The sequence below is a fragment of the Notamacropus eugenii genome, chromosome 4, assembly GCF_028372415.1.
Source record: "Notamacropus eugenii isolate mMacEug1 chromosome 4, mMacEug1.pri_v2, whole genome shotgun sequence".
Lineage (NCBI taxonomy): Eukaryota > Metazoa > Chordata > Mammalia > Diprotodontia > Macropodidae > Notamacropus > Notamacropus eugenii.
The window spans coordinates 26,579,103-26,596,107 of record NC_092875.1 but is presented as its reverse complement, the minus strand read 5'-3'; the positions used below and the strand labels follow the sequence as shown (position 1 = coordinate 26,596,107).

At 41.2% G+C, this 17,005-nt stretch overlaps 1 pseudogene; it reads left to right on the top strand.

Moving 5' to 3' along the window:
* The first annotated feature begins 14,807 nt into the window (after positions 1–14,807).
* Positions 14,808–16,002, top strand: LOC140498064 (3 beta-hydroxysteroid dehydrogenase/Delta 5-->4-isomerase pseudogene; annotated as a pseudogene).
* The last annotated feature ends 1,003 nt before the right edge of the window (positions 16,003–17,005 follow it).

Sequence of the window (17,005 nt, the reverse complement as noted above, 5' to 3'; positions counted from 1 at the left end):
GATCTATATTCTTAAGAAATTTAAATTGAGTCTGTCATATGTATGAGAGGTAGAGTCAGTCTTAGAGGTATCCATCCAACCCTTCCTCCTCCCTCCAAAGAAAAGACAAAACAACATAAAAATCCCTATCAGATTCTGCTTAAACATTGTACGTGATGGAGGACTCACTACCTATAGAGGAAGCCCATTTCATTTCCAAACAGCTATAATTATTAGGAAATCCTTCTTTCCATTGAGTTGAAATATGTGACCCTATGATCTCTCCCTCATTCCTCTTAGTTCCGCCATGTGGGTGAATACAGAATAAGCCTGTTTCTTTGTCTTCATGGCCCTGGAGAGAGCAGTTATGTCTCTCCCTGTGGAATCTTCTTGAAGGTAAGTATTGCTAGTTCCATTAGCTATGCCTCTTGTGACATCATGCCCAGACTTCAGTACCATCATCCAAGTACTAAATCTACAGGGATGATCCAAATGAGCTCCTTCTCTAGTAGATCCAAAGAGACAGAAACACACAACTGACCAAAGACAAAAGGCAAATTACCAATATCTACCTGAAAGATTCCTCCAAACCAGTAACAATAAGAGAGATAAAAATGAAACCAGCTCTGAGCTTTACTTTATCCATGCTTCCCAAATTAGCCAAAGATATCAGGTGTATATAGCCATTGTTGGTAGAGCTGTGGCAAGTCAGACATACCAATACGCTATTGGGGGAGCTTTAAATTCTTGAAATCATTTAGGTCTGTGGTAGAAAAGAATCTAACCTGTTTATATCCTTTGACCCGGAAATCCTGTTGCTGGGCATGAACCTCAACAATGGAGCAAAAGTTCTCATATATATCAAGACAGTGATAACAGTATATTGGTGTATGCGTAGATCAAAAGATGGGGAAAAATGAGAGCCCATCAGTTTGGGAATGACTAAACAAATTGTAGCATCTAAATGCAATAGAAAATTGTTGTGCTTTAAGAATTTAGAGAAACTTTTGAAGATTTATATGAACAGGACAAAGTATGTAGATTCAGGAGAAAATATACACATAAATGTTTTCCATAATAAAGTAAGAGAAAACAAAACTGAAAGACATCAAAACTTAGATCAATGCTATGACCCATGCAAGAGACTGATCAAAGAAGCTTCCCTTAGCTCATTGTGACATGGTGGATACCGAATCAGGCATATACTGTCAAAAGGGATAATGTTTTGGCTTATTTTGTTAAAAGGTGCTTCCTCATTACCAAGGAGAGTTCAATCAGGATGGGGGTGTGTGTGGATAGGAGGGTGATATATTGGGAAGTGATTGCCATGTTGGGTTTTTTTGTGTGTTAATAGAAATGTGTTTAACAATTTGTCCAGACCATCTTTATAAATTTTGAAAATTATTAACAAACTTTAGTCAAAGGAGACCAAAATGGGACAGGTAATTAGTAGGCAGGGACTGGTGGATTAAAGGGCAGTCAGCATGGATTAATTCACTTTTAAAGAATGTGACTTCTAATTAATCTGTTTTGTCTTTCCCTATTGTCTCTTACAATGTTTCTTTCCTAGTCGTTCTTGACTCTCCTCCTGAATTTAGGAAACCTCTCCACCTGGGAAGCTCACTCTAGCCTGGGCTTGCTACATTGGAAGCACTCACCACCATTTTGGCTTATCCCTCTGATTGGATGGTCCCTCTCACAACCTCCATTTTACAGAACACCCAAGTCTTCCTTCTTATCCAGGCTGCACTCCTCACTCTTCCCTACACACTCCCTATAATATCCTCTTCCCCTGTTTCCTTCATTGCTGCCCCCACCCCTTTTCCAGATTCCTTCTATGTATTATATTGACCCATTTGAATGGAAGCTTTTTGAGGATAGGAACTGTCTTACTTTTTGCTTGTACTTATACTTCTAAACTTAGTACAGTGCCTAGCATAGTAAGCACTCAATAAATGCTTGTTGACTTTATTTGAGTTGAAGCATAGTAAGAACTTTGTTTCTTTCTTCCTTCCTCCTTCCCTAATTCCTTCCCTCTCTCCCTCCCCCTCTCCCTCCTTCCTTCCTCCCTTCCTCCCTGCCTCCCTCCCTCTCTTCCTTCCTTCCTTCCTTCCTTCCTTCCTTCCTTCCCTCCTTCCTTCCTCTCTCCCTTCCTTTCTTCTTCTATAGAACAACACACAGTAAGCACTTAAAACATGTTTGTTGATTGATGGAGGGCTTGATCAAACTATGATCTTTATATTTCTTTTACTTCTGTTCCTGAAGAAGAGAAAGCTCAGCTAGTCTCACAGTGGAGAGTTGCTGGACATCATGGACACTTACCTAACACACACATACCACACACATGCACATACACCACACACAAGTGTACACACACCATGCACACACATGTACATGCCACATAAACACATGCACACACATGTACACACACCACACATGTGCACACACACTTTCTTATAAATCACAGGCTCTAGAGTTGGAAAGGTCCTCTGCTCTACCCCCCTCATTTTACAGAGGGGAAACTGAGGCCCACAGAGGGTAAGTTATTTGCCTAAGGCCACACAGACAATAAGAAGAGCTAGAATTTGTCCCAGATGCAGACAGAAAGATATAGTAGAAAGGATCCAGGTTTGGGGCCAGAGTGCATGCATGACCTCAGGTAAATCTCAAACCTCTCTTGATTTGCTGGGTTCCTTGTTGCTCCCAGGAAATATCCCCACCCCAATTTATTTTTAATAAAACATAATAACAACACATATTCAGGAATGGCTGAAAAACTAAATAATACATGTAAAGTATTTTGCAAACTTTAAAGCACGATAAATATGTTAGCTGTTTATCTGTATGTGAATTTAACAGAATATGTAGTGATAACAATTCAGGGAACCACGGGAACATTTGTAGGAACTGATAAGCAAAATTGTTGTTGCTCAGTTATTTTAGTCATACATGACTCTTTGTGGCCCCTTTTGGGGGGTTGTCTTGGCAAAGATATTGGAGTAGTTTGCTATTTCCTTCTCCAGCTCATTTGACAAATGAGGAAACTGAGGCAAACAAGGTTGAGTGACTCACACAAACTTCTGAGGCTCCATTTGAACTCTGGTCTTCCTGACTCCAGGCCCAGCACTCTATCCACTGTGCTGCCTAGCTGCCCCACGGATCAAAAACACAAGAAGACGTGACGACAAGCACAAAATAAGTGAAATGGAAACTAAACTCTGAGCAAAAGGAAAAATGAATGGTGGCTCCAAAGAGCAGATGCTGAAACATGCCAGCTTCCTCTCAGCAGAGAGATGTGGTGGGGGCTACTAGGGCAGAATACTGTATACATTGACCGATGTGGTCATGGCATTGAGGGTTTTTCTTAACTGTTTTAAAAATGAAAATAATATTTGTAAAGAGCTTAACCCAGGGGCTGACACACAGTAGGTGCTTAATAAATGCTTGCTCCCTCCCCCTCTTTCTTTGTTATAAAGGAAGATTCCATGTGCAGGGCTGGGTGGGGTGGGTCCATTTATCAATGACTGTGATATAAAAAGAAAAGGTATCAATAAAACTTACTTTTCAAAAAAATTCTCAGCTCCCCAATCCCAAGTTCCCCTGGCCTGGAATTCCAATGGACCAGGGAAGTAGTGATGTAATCTCTCTAGCCACTGATACATCCTTGGGCTCTCTTAACCTTTTTGTGCAGCCAGGCTGTCCCTGGACATCAGACGTCTTTCCTAACCTGATCAGCTATGTCACACAGAAATAGGTCAGCCCAAATGAGGAAGGGTCCCCAGGGGATAGGATCATCCAGGCACTGGACTCAGGCTCTATAGTGAGTGATCTGTGTGGACAGACTGTGGCTTCCTGAGCTGAACAGAGGGGATGCCAAGGGAATAGGCAGCCCTGGGCTCTTCCTTGGAGGACTGAGGGACCCAGAAAACCCAACGTGGCCCATGTTCTCCTTCCTGCCACCTTCTGAAGAAGCCTCAGGCCTTAAGAGATTGGCCAGCAGAGGACTGAGGCCCCCGTTGGAGCTAATGGATACTTTTTACAGGCATAAACTCCTTCTCTCCTGAAAAAATAAATCTGCAAGAGTGCTTAGACTTGGAGTAAGAAGACCTGAGTTCTAATGCTGACTCTCCACCATTTGAACAATCACTTATTCAACAACCATGTGCCACAGGTATGTGTCAGGCACTGTGCTAGGGATATAAACGTAGGAATAAAGGAATCTCTAATAAGAAGGAGCTTACATTCTAATTGAAAGACAAGTATATAGGCCGCTGGGTGGTCCAGTGGACAGAACCCTAGACCTGGAGTCAGGGAGCCCTGAGTTTAAACCCAGCCTCAGACACTTGGTAGTTGTGTGATGCTGGGCAAGTCACTTATCCTCTGATTGCCCCAGGTTTCTCAACTATAAAATGGGGATAATGATAATGCCTACCTCCCAGGATTGTTTTAATGATTAAGTGGGATAATATTTATAAAAGTGCTTAACACAGTGCCTGGCATATAACCAGTGCTATATAAGTGCTAGCTATTATTATTCCTTGTATAGATATAGAGAAATTAATGAAGATTGAAAATAAATAAATGCATGGCAGCTAAAGGGGCACAATGGATCAAGTGCGAGGCTTGAAGTCAGAAAAGACTCATCACAAAGACTCGTATTTGTGAGTTCAAATCCAGCCTCAGACACTTACTAGCAATATGACCCTAGGCAAGTCATTTCATTGTGTTTGTTTCAGTTTCCTCATTTGTAAAATAAGTTGGAGAAGGAAATGGCAAAGCAGTCTAGTACCTTTGCCAAGAAAATCCCAAATGAAAGGTTGCGCATGACTGAATAACAAAGGTTAATCCAAAGTAGTTGGGAGGGAGGGCATTCACTCTGGAGGTGGGAATAAGGAAAGGTTTCTGGTAGAAACAGGTGCTTATGTTTCATCTTGAAAGGAGATAGGGACACCATAGAGCACAGGTGTGAAGGGAGTATATGGCAGGTAGCTAGTGCAAAGGTCTGGAGACTGGAAATGTGTGCCATGTGTGAGAAACAGAGAAAAGGCCAGTTTGGCTGGATTATATAATACAAGAGGGTGACTCACATATAAAGAAACTAGAAGACAAGTTGAGGTCAGATTGTAAAGTGGTTTTACAAGTTAAACAGAAGAATATATAATTTATCCTCAGGACTATAGGCTGGCTTTTGTCAAATAAGGAAATGACTCTGGGTGACCTTGGACAAATAACTGCTCTTGGTCCCCGCTTCCTCATCTGTAAAATAGGAAGTTGGTCTGTTTCTTTATTCTAAGGTCATTGCTGGAATGATCAGTAGGCAAAACTTTCCTGCAACATCTGGAACTTCTATCACATTATCCTGGGTTCAAATCTTGGCATTGTCACTCACTATTTGTGTGGTTGTGTGATCTTGGGCAAATCCCTTGACTTTTCTGAGCCCCAAGTTCCTTATCAGTCAAAAGAAGGGTTTAAAGTGAATGATCTCTGAGTTTCTTTCCAGCTTTAGCATTGTGCTATATGATAACCTATATATTTGTTTTGTCATCTCAACCCTTAATCATTCACAACTATAAATAATGAGCTTCTTGTTGGTATGGAATTCTGGCCTTAGGGTCCAGAAGGCCTGAGTTCAAACCCTACCTAATAACTATGATCCTGGACAAGCGATTCACTCAATCTCTTTCTCAACTGTAGTTTCTTCATCTGTAAAAGAGAGATAGTAATAGATCAGTAGATCCCACCATTGAACACACACTTCACATGAAATCTAACAGATCTATCACCTTCCTAGTCCTGGACCTTATGTATGGTGCTGGGCACATTAGGTCCTCAATAAATACTAAACTATGTGGATTACCAATAGTCTGGGGAGGTCAGCTCTCAAAAACCTACACAGCCGGATTAGAGGTGCGGGTCTCAGTTATGATAGACTAGATAAGCAAAAATAACCAATGTCCCCATGCTCTCTATTTTCCCATGACATGTGAAATGCTTCCAATCAATCACACCTCTACAATTTTTTAAAGCCACCTTTGGCCCCCAGTCCTTTCCATCTGTTTATTTTTGACTGGTGTACTATTCTTTTTTTTTTTTCCGGAAACTTTTTAATGCCCCTGTGTGCCCTCCAAGGACCTCAGCCCATGAGGACACTGGCTCATAGAGCCAAAGGATCATAGACCTAGAGTGAGAAGGGACCTCAAAAACCAAGTCCCTCATTTTACAGATGAGAAAATTGAGGCCCCAAGAAATGAAGCAACATCCTCACACAAGTAGTAAAGAACCAGAGATAAGATTTGAGCCCATATTTTCTGACTCTAGTTAAATTATATTGATATAAAGATTTTTTTTCCCATTCAAATTCACCCCTTGTGATCTATCCACAAACCCTTTGAGGGTTCACACACTCTTAGTTAAGAAACCTAGTATAAACTCAAATCATCACTTTGCCTCCGTGGGTCTCAGTTTTCTCATCTCTAAAATGGGTATGTGTATGGGGGGGCAAATGTGTGGACAGATGGTCTCTACAATCCTTTCTACCTGACATCTCTTAATTCTAAATCTTAAATCACTTCTTTTTCAGTCTTATTAAGCATAGGGTGGGGGAAGTGGGCAGCAGATTTAGAACAGATGGTCTCTAAGATTCGTTCTAGCTCTTAATCTCTTGTGAGGCACCCTGATCTAACCACTGAAATCTGAAGAATTTCAGCCTTCTCCTAAATGGGCAGCCTAGGAGGGACAGAGCTGGCTGGAGCCAGAGAGCAGGTTAACAGGATTAAACAAAGAGCCTATTTGTTTGGCTGGTGGGGAGCAGGTCATTGATAAAAATGGTCTGTATTACAAATACCAACCTCCCTGCAGCCACATGCCCAATCAATCATAACCAAGAAAGGGCCATTGAATTACATCTGGAAGATGGATGACACCAACCTGGAGAGTGGTTTGATAAGGTTTTCCTCTGAATAATTTCAGGCGGAAAGTTCTGTTTGAGAAATTGGGTCTCTCCTCTTGCACTGGGCACTGCTTCTCCTCCCACTCTCCACATGCCACTTCCATCTTGGCCCAGCCTCTTTCAAGATGAATATTGTACTTTCTGGGGCGGGGGGGGGGCATAAAGCACTGGAGGAAACTCCCGTGTGGAAGTCCTAGTGCCTGACACTGACCCCAGCTAGGTGTTAGGGCCAGATTTGGGACTAGGGATGGAGGGCCTGTAGCCTAAACCCCACAAAGCAAACTCTCTTATTCCAGTTAGCATAGAATCATCGATTTGGAGCTGGAAGCAACCTTAGAGGCCATGAAGGCTAACTCCCCTATTTTACAGATGAGGAAACTGAGGCCCAGGGAAGTGTCCAAGATCACACAGCTAATAAATATTTAAGTCAAGATTTGAAACCAAGTCTTCTACAAATAAGAGACTATGGTAATGATAATAATAATAACATTTATGTAGCACTTAAAGGATCACAAAGTGTGTTACAAATGTTGTCTAATTTTATTCTCACAACAACCCTATTTTACAGTTGATGAAACCGAGACTGACAGAGGTTGAGTGACTTGTGCAGGGTCACACAGCTAGTAAATGGAGCTGGCGTTGCTGACTACAGGTCTAATACTCTTTCCAATCCAAACAGTTCTACCTTCACTCTCTGAATTGTGAGGTCCTGCTGACCTCCTCCACGAAGGCTTCCCTGATTCCCCAAGCTTAAAGCATTTGTCAAATTGTCCTAATACATATATATATGCATATATGTTTATATGTATTATATGTGTATATATATATATGTTACGTATATATAATATATATTATATGTATATATACATATGTATACACTTGTGTCTGTACATTGATTGTCTTCTCTACAAGAATATAAACCGTTTCATGGTAGGAATGTATGGTTTCCACCTCTTTATTCCTAGAACCAGCACACTGCCTTATGATCAACAAACAGTTACTGAGAACAGTATTCAAATCAGCACCACCATTCCTGGAAAGCACCCATCAATCATCCCGGAGGAGAACAGCCCTCCTCTGCCTTCACTCCTATGGTTATTTCCCCTAGTAGGTAAATTCACTGAAAGCAAGAATGGTTTTATACATACATACATGCATACATACATACATACATACATATATATGTGTACACGCACATATACATATACAATATAGATGGAGAGAGACAGAGATACAGAGAAACAGGGAGTTATAGTTATATAAGTATATACATAGCTTTATAGTTCTACAATTGTAGTGTTACGTAGTTACATAATTGTAATTGTATATGTTTTTCTAGTTGATCTATATGTAATTGTAGTTTGTATATAATATAATTATATATAATATTAAATATGATGTATCTAGTTATATATATTATATATAAATACATAAAGATGAAAGCAGGGTCTGTTTCATTACTTAGACACACACACTCAAACACACACACATTCAGTGACCAGCATCGTTGTGTTTGTCCTCCCTTTTCGAAGATGACTAGTGGCTAGCGCATAACAAGCGCTTAATAAACGCTTTTTCATTCATTCATTCATCACCTACTAAATGCTAAGTGTTATGCCTGATGATGATGACGTAATAAAGGCACTCAAGGAGCTTCTATTCTACTGGTAGTAACCACAACAGCTCCTATTTCTACAGAGCTTCAAGATTTTCCCAATGTCTTCCTCACAGAAATGCTGAAAAGTAGGTCTTTCAAGTTTTGAGTATTCCATTTTACAAAGAGGAAACTCAGCATGGGAGAATGGAAGCCATTTCCCTAAGATCCTATAGCTATTAAATGTCAGATCTCAGATATCATGCTCTTGATTTGTTGATTTGAGTTGCTGCGAGTTTTAAGCATGGAGTTTTCCATTAAAGGAGCATTTCTTAAGTACGTACTTTGGGTCAAGCAGAGTGCTAGGTTGGGGGTGGGTTGAGAATAACTCAAAAAAAAAAATCTTAGAAAAAAGTCTTTAGAGAGGGTGTAGTTTGGTCCTAAGGAAGTGACACCTTATGTAACCTAAACAAAGAAACAAAAATATCTCAGCCCTCAAGGAACTTAAATTGGTAAGGGAGCCCAGTCAGAGAATTGAAGACAGCAGTCTCAAAAAGAGCATCAGGAGAGGTCACATGGTATAGGAGAAACAACACCGGACTTGGAACAAGTGTGGTCTCCGTCGTTGAGTTTTTGTTGTAAAATTGGGCAAGTCCTTTCTCCTCTCTGGTCCTCAGTTTCTTCATCTGAAAAGCAAAGGAAATTCAGTGGCTAAAGTCTCTTCCATCTCAGTAGGGGGTTGCTTTTTTCTGGGAAGATTTCATGAAGCCAATCTGATCCATGAATGATCCTTAGCATCAGGGTAGGCAGCCAGGAGTGAGGAGGACCTGGTTCTGGCAGAGTCCATCTTGTAATTGTTTTTTAGTACTTTCTTCATCTCACCAGGTGTTGATCTATTAAGTCTCAACAGGGAGCTGATGAATAAGGTACAACTTCACTCTATTATTGAGCCTCCAGGATAATCTGTGTAAGGCTGGGTCATTCATCCTTCAATTACATTGGTTTCATCAGCTACCAGAACTTATATGCCATTCTCTAGGTCTGCTGGCCTTTAGGATCTCTATTGAGTATTTCACAGAACTTTAGAGCTGTGAGAGACGTCAGTGACCAACCTGTCCAACCCATCACTGAACAAGCATAAGAGCTAGACTTTATATAGTGTTTTAGGGCAACTAGAGCACTAGACTCAGAGGGATGAAGACCTGAGTTCAAATCCAGCTTCATACACTGACTAGCCATGTGACCTTGGGCAAATCACTTAACCCTGTTTGCCTCAGTTTGTCTAGCTGGCAAATGAGCTGGAGAAGGAAATGGCAAACCATTCTAGTATCTTTGTCAATAAAACTCCAAATGGGATCATGAAGAGTCAAAGGTCACTGGAAATAAAAAAACAGAGCAATAGAGTGCACTAGTGCACTTTTGTAAAGTACTTAGCTCACTGGATCCTTACAACAACTCTGAAAGATGGGTACTATTATTATCCACATTTAACATATAAGAAAACTGAGGCACAGAAAAGTTAAGTGACCTGTGTAGGATCACACAACCAATAAGTGTCTGAAACAGGATTGACCTCAGGTCTTCCTGAGTTCAACTATTTGCTGGTCGCCTCTTCACTATCCCACACAAATGGTCATTTAGTTTCTGCTTGAATACTTCCAAGGAGGAGAATGTGCCTCTGTGTGTGTGTGTGTGTGTGTGTGTGTGTGTGTGTGTGTGTGTGTGTGTGAGAGAGAGAGAGAGAGAGAGACAGACAGACAGACAGACAGACAGAGACAGAGACAGAGAGAGAGAGGGAGACGGAGGGAGAGACAGACAGACACACACACACGTACGCAGAGAGAAAGACAGACAAACAGAGACAGGGAGAGAGAGAGAGACAGAGACACAGAGAGAGAGAGAGTGGGGGGAGGGGGTGGAGAGAGAGAAAGGGACAGAGGGAGAGAGAGACAGACAGAGACACACAGAGAAAGAGTGAGTGAGTGAGAGAGACAGAGACAGAGAGACAGAGACAGAGAGAGACAGAGACACACAGAGAAAGAGTGAGTGAAAGAAACACAGAGAGACAGAGACAGAGACAGAGACAAAGAGACCTATCTCCCAAGGCAGACCACTCTGTTTTTAGATACTTCAGCTCTAATTATTAGGAAGTTTTTCCTGCCTTCAAACCTGAATTTTCCTCTTTAAAATTTCCTACTGAATGTTCCTAGTTCTGTCCACCTGGACCAAGCAGAACAGGTCTGATTCCTCTTTTATGAGAGGAATCCTTTGGTTTTTGAAGACAGTGATCATGTTCCCCCTCCTCCAATTCTTATCTTCTCCAGGCTGAACCTCTCCAGTTTCCCTAACTGATCCTCACTTCAGGCATTTCAACATTCTTCTTGCCTTCCTGTCTCCAGCTTATAGATCAATATCCTTCTTACAAGGATAGTGTCCAGATCACAACAATAATGAATAGTAATGATTGTCTTCACATATAGTTGCTATTGTGTTACTCTAACAGTAGCTCCTTACTGACTACCAAACACCCCATTTCTGCATTGGTGGATACAGGGACCACTCTGTCAGTTTCGAATCCTTGCAAATTCCATGTTCCCCACCACTCTCCGGAGTAACGATGGAATGGACATTGCCTCAATCAAACTGAGACCTATTAAAGAACTTAGCTTGAAAAGGCCAAGGTCTCCCATTGTACCCTGAGCCATCTCTAGTCATCTTGATCCATATCTGGCTGCTGGACCCAGACAACTCTAGAGGAGATAATGAGACTCGTGACTTTGCTCAGCTCTGCCTCACTTAAATCCAATTCATTTGCATGTCACAGCATCACCTAGCTGATGTCATGGTCCTGTTCAAGAATGAAGAACAAACAGCAACAATATGAAAATGACCAAACCATCATTCAAGGCCCTCTAGTAGCTCCAGTCTATCTGACCGCCATTTTGCTTCTCTGACCTACTTGCACTGGTAGAGGTAATTTGCTCATTGGGAGTTTTCTATAGAGAAATAATGGTCTCACACCCTCATTCCTACAAATATTATCACCGGGTGAGAAAAGCTTTTGGTGATAGCAAATTTTAAAATAATCTACTAAGACGGGAAAGCAATTGTAATCTACATAGGCAAGACTACCTATATCAGTGAAATCTTGAATCCTTTGATAATAAGGTTTATTGGTAGTAGTAGTAAATAGTACTAGTAGTAACAGCAGCAGCAGCAGCAGCAGCAGTAGTAGTAGCAGTAATAGTAGCAGAGTGATAGTAGTAGTAGTAGTAGTAGTAGTAGTAGTAGTAGTAGTAGTAGACCTAGAATTTCATTGTTGTAGAGACCTGGAAGTGAGGAAACTCCCTCTAACAATGCAGTGCAAAGCCTGCTCTACAACTTACAGTCTTAGAGAAATGCCTGGGGGCAGGTTGGGTATAATTCTTAAGTGCCTTGCCCAGGATCCCACATCCAGCATGTCAGAAGTAGGACTTGAATCCAGGTCCTCTTGGCTCCAGAACTCTCTATTTGCTCTTTCCCATTGTCTGTATTATTGTTATAATTTTCATCAACAATATTCAATGAGAATGTTATGGTCACTATGATGATTTCTAATATCTCATTCTCATCTTTCCATGAGACGATTTTCTCTCCACACTTGTTCCTCCAAGTAGGGAAGCCTTTGCTCTTAAAAAATTTGAATACTTGCGTTATGGGGACTCCAGGTGTTGCTTTGCTTCACTCCTATGACCTCCATCTTTCAGACAAGAGATTGTTATTTATCATTAAGGTATTTCTTTCTCTTGTCTAACATTGATTTGTTCAATACAAACCAAATTTTTCACACTTGAGTCTTCTGAGAAGATGAAAAAAACTTCGTTTCCTTTCTCCAGAACATAATAATTTTTTTCCCTTCTGCTTTCATATTGGTTCCGATTTGATCATGATCTGAACATGTAAGTTTCCCCATTTCCCAGTAAATATCAATGGCTCCCTATTACCTCTAGGAGGAAGAATAAAATCATTTGGCACTTAAAGACCTTAAGAACCTGGTACCCTCCTACCCTGCCAGCATTTTCACATTTTATTCCACTAAGCTTTCTCTACTCTGCTGATAGCAACCTTCTCAGTGTTCCTTGGGCAGGGCACTCCATTTCCCAACTCAGTACTTTTGCACTGTCTGTCCTCTGTACCTGAGAGGCTCTCACTCTTCATCTTTATCTTCTGACTTCCCTGACTGCCTCCAAAACTCACCTCAAATCCCAACGTTTGCAATGAGTCCTTTCTCATTCCACTAACCCCTCTACCCAACTATTCACTACTGGCACCATCACTCCAAGATTTCTTTCCACTTACACCGCATATATCCTGCTGTATAAAGTTATATATTTATTGCTTCCCCACTAGAACATGAACTCTTTGAGGGTAAGAATCACGTTTTTGACTTTCTTTGTATCTTCATCATTCAGCCCAGTGTCTAGCACATGATAAGCTCTTAATAAATGCTTGTTGACTGAATGAATGAATGAACAGAAGTAGACCTTCTTAGGTATTTTCTCCCTATTAGACCAAGGTTCTTTCCATTGAACAGGATACTAATGTCCAGTCTTTGATGGCACCCTCTGGGGCTGATGTCTTTGCACAGATCTGCCTCACTTAAATCCACTTCCCTCAAAAGTCAAGACATCCCCCTTCTGATTCATTGCTCCTCTTTGAGAATGAAGGATGGACAAAAATGGTCTGGAGACAAGGAGTAAGGCTCTTCTCCTTCCTGTTTGTAAAAGGGGAAAGAGATCATACTACCATAGGCTAAGGATAGAAGGACTTCTAGTCCAGCACCCTCACTTTACAGATGTGGAAAGTGGCTCCTAGAGGAGTATATGACCTGTTAAAGATCAAACATCAGATATGAGATATGAACCCAGATTCTCTACTTCTTCAACTAGAACATTTGATGTTGGCTTCTCTTTCTGATTGGTCAGTGTTTAGGTAGAAGTGCAGAGACAGAGTGGTTTCCCCGGTTATACGCTATGTTCCCCTGCTTTGGAGTATTTGGAAATCCCTTCCCAGGCAGAGGAGATGCATTGGGAATTGGAATTTGGGGAATTTGGCATACTTAGGGCTAAGAGGAACCAGGGTCAATTTTCATGGAAGTTGTAAAATCCGGTTTGCTTGCTTTTGATTAAACACACATAATTTCAGTGTACCAAGAATTGGTAGAAAGTAAAGCTTGGGATGCTGGGTCTCAGATACTTGTTACCTAATCTCCTTTCAGTGTAAATTAATTTTAGGTAGGGGAGGGGATTTGTGTTTTTACCAAGATCTGTTGAAGAGCAACAGCTCTTGGAAACCATGTAGTATGTCATAGAACAAGTTCTAGATGGAGCATCTGGTACTTAATACTGAGGTGACTTTTGGTCAGTTATTTTCCCTCTCTGGGCCTCAGTTTCCTCATCTGTAAATTATGGGGTTGGATCAGATGATGCTGTGCCTAGTGCCTCAGGCTCCTGTGCTGCAGACTCCACTTCTGGCCCACATTCCATTGCCCCTCTCTGGTCTCATGTTCTGTTTGGTGAGACTTTCCCATCCTCAGTCTGAGCTGGACCCCTATATTGCCATCTTCCACCCATCAACTTCATGTTATGCTGCTGGTCCCCTACAATCCTTATCCCTGCCCCCAACTTAAACCTCTAGTTCTGGGAATGATGATCAAATCAATGCTAGTGTTCCAGAAAATGATCTGTTCATCAATTACTCCATGACTCCTCACCATCCTGGTGACTTCCATGTCTGCATCACTCGTCCTTTACCCATAACCCCTTGTATGTAATGCTTTCTCTTAGAATGAACTTCCTTCAGGGTAGGAACTGTCTTGCTATCTCTATTTGTATCCCCAGGGCTTAGTGCAGGGTCTTGCATACAGTGAGTGCTTAATAAATGTTTTTTTTTCTTCCTTCACTCCCTTACTTTCTAATGGTAGTATTTGGAGTACCAGATAGGCTTAGGGAAAAGGGCTTTTTTTTGGTTTTCTTTTTTGTTGAATAGAAGAGTCCTTTCATGTCTCTCAGGTCATGTAGGCCAATAGGGATAGGGCAGGAAAACAGAGATAAGGGAGAATCATTTTCCCTTCATCCATTTCTTTTTAATTTTTTAATAGATTTTTAAATAAAAAAAATAGATTTTTCTTCATTTCCCTGATGTCATGGTCCTCTTCTAAAACGAAGGACAAACACAATTTTCTTTTCTGCTAATCTAAGCAGTTTGTATTTTTTGGGCATTTTCTGCCAAGAGGTATTTGATACTATGCCACTTATGGATAAATGGAGCTGTCTGGTGATGGAAGCAGGAAGATTTCTGGGGCAGGGGATTGTTCGCCAGTTGTTGGAGGAAGAAAAGTAGCAGGAGGAGATCCAAATCTTGGACAAAGTCTGGAGTCCTCAGTTGCTATCGGAATTTTCAGAGCTCAAGGACAAGACCAAGGTGACTATGATGCAAGGAGACATTTTAGACAAGCAGCTCCTCCACAAGGCCTGCCAGGGCATTACTGCCATCATTCACACTGTGTCCATCACTGACACAGGATTATGGCTCAGGAAAGAGTTCATAACGAAGGTCAGCTCCTGTTGGAAGTGAGCATCTTGGCTAGTGTGCCTATCTTCATCTATACCAGCTCTGTAGAAGTGGACGGCTCATATAGGAAGACTGTCCAAAATGGGCATGAGGGTGAACTCCTTGAAAGCAAATGGCACAATGCATATCCCTACAGCAAGAGGCTGGCTGAGAAAGCTGTGTTGGTTATTGATGGACAACTTTTTAGAAAAGGCGCCGTAATGCATACCTGCTCCTTGAGGCCCATGTGTATATAGGGAAGAGAGCAGTTTTCTCCAACATGAAATTTTTAAAGCCCTTAACAATGATAAGACCTTTAAAAGGAATGGGTTGGCCATGGCCAACCAAGTCTATGTTGAAAATGTGCCTTGAGCACGTATCCTGGAACTCAGAACCCTATGAGACTCCAAGAAGGCCCAGTGCATTGAGAGTCGGTTCTATTACATCTGTGATGATACATCCACCCAGAGTTTTTCTGATTTGAACGATGAATTGAGCAAGGAATGGAGCTTCAAACTTGGATCCAAAATAGGCATTCCTTCCACATTACTGTATTGGGCAGCCTTCCTACTGGAGATGATAAGTTTCATGCTATGGACTATTTTCATTTATGAACCTGCCCACAATTACCATTTGCTAACATTGACCAACAGTGTTTTTTACCTTGTCCTACACGAAGGCCAAGAAGGATTTGGGTTATACGCCTCGCTTCAGCTGGCTAGAAGCCAAACAGAAAACCAGTCAGTTTAGACACGTTGGTGGCACAGAACAGAGAATATCTGAAGACAAAGGCCCCCTGATCTGGATTCAGTTGGAACATGGATACAATTGGAAAGAGGTTTATGAAACCACTGCTTTAGGCCCTCCCCTTAGTAGGCATATTGTGTAGTCTCCTCTGATAGCAAACTTCTGGTAATGCTTCACAACATCGCTCTCTTCCTCCCCATCCAATGAAGCCCCTAGGATTATAAAATGACAAGGTGTCCATGGTTTCCTCTTTCTTATGTTTCTGATCTACTTACTGTATAACATGCTTCTGAAACCATTCAAGCTGTGCAAAAAATTTAATTCACATTCAATAAAGATGATGAAAAATAAAAAAAATAAATTAATTGATTTTCATTTTTAAATAGATTTTATTGATATATTCTGATTTTACATTGACTAAATTTCCTCCTATATCTTACCCCTCCCCCTCTCAAAGAACCATCCATCTTAAAATTGAATTTTCTAAAAGCCAAAGAGGTCAAAGAGGAGAAAAAATCAGCAAAACTGATCAATACATAGAAAAAAAGCTAATTTTAGATTCAATATTCCTCACTCATACATACTCCCCACTCTCACCTCTGCAAAAGAATGCTTTCCTTTTTCATTTCTAACTCTACCTATAAAAGTCAAGAAAGATAACTCTTTTCCCCAATTCTCCTCCCTCCCTCCTGGATTTGGCTCTTTCCACTGCTCTGTATCCCAAGGTCAATATGCCTTTATGTTTTCCTTTCCCTTGGGCAGCCCTAGCCATCACCCAAAGAAATCACAGTTTATTTTGAGCATTTCAAGAGGACTGCAGTGATGTGAGGAACAGGACAGTCTCCCCCACCTGTGACCCCCAACTTCCAATCATTAGAAATTTCAGGAAGTGACAGGGTTGGCCAATAAACATCTCAAGGAGGGCCAAGGTGCTTATTGTCAATTAAAGACAGGTTCTCATTATTTCCTGGGGATAAAGAGAAAGACAGAACCATCTGAAATAAATTACATTTGTCTGCATTGGGAGCAGAGCATGGTGAAGCCTGTGTAAGTAGCCACTGCTGTTCTAGTGAGCAAGGGGAAGAGGGAGGCAGGAAAGAGGAAAAATAAAAAAGACCCTCAGAGGCACCCTAAAATAGACAACT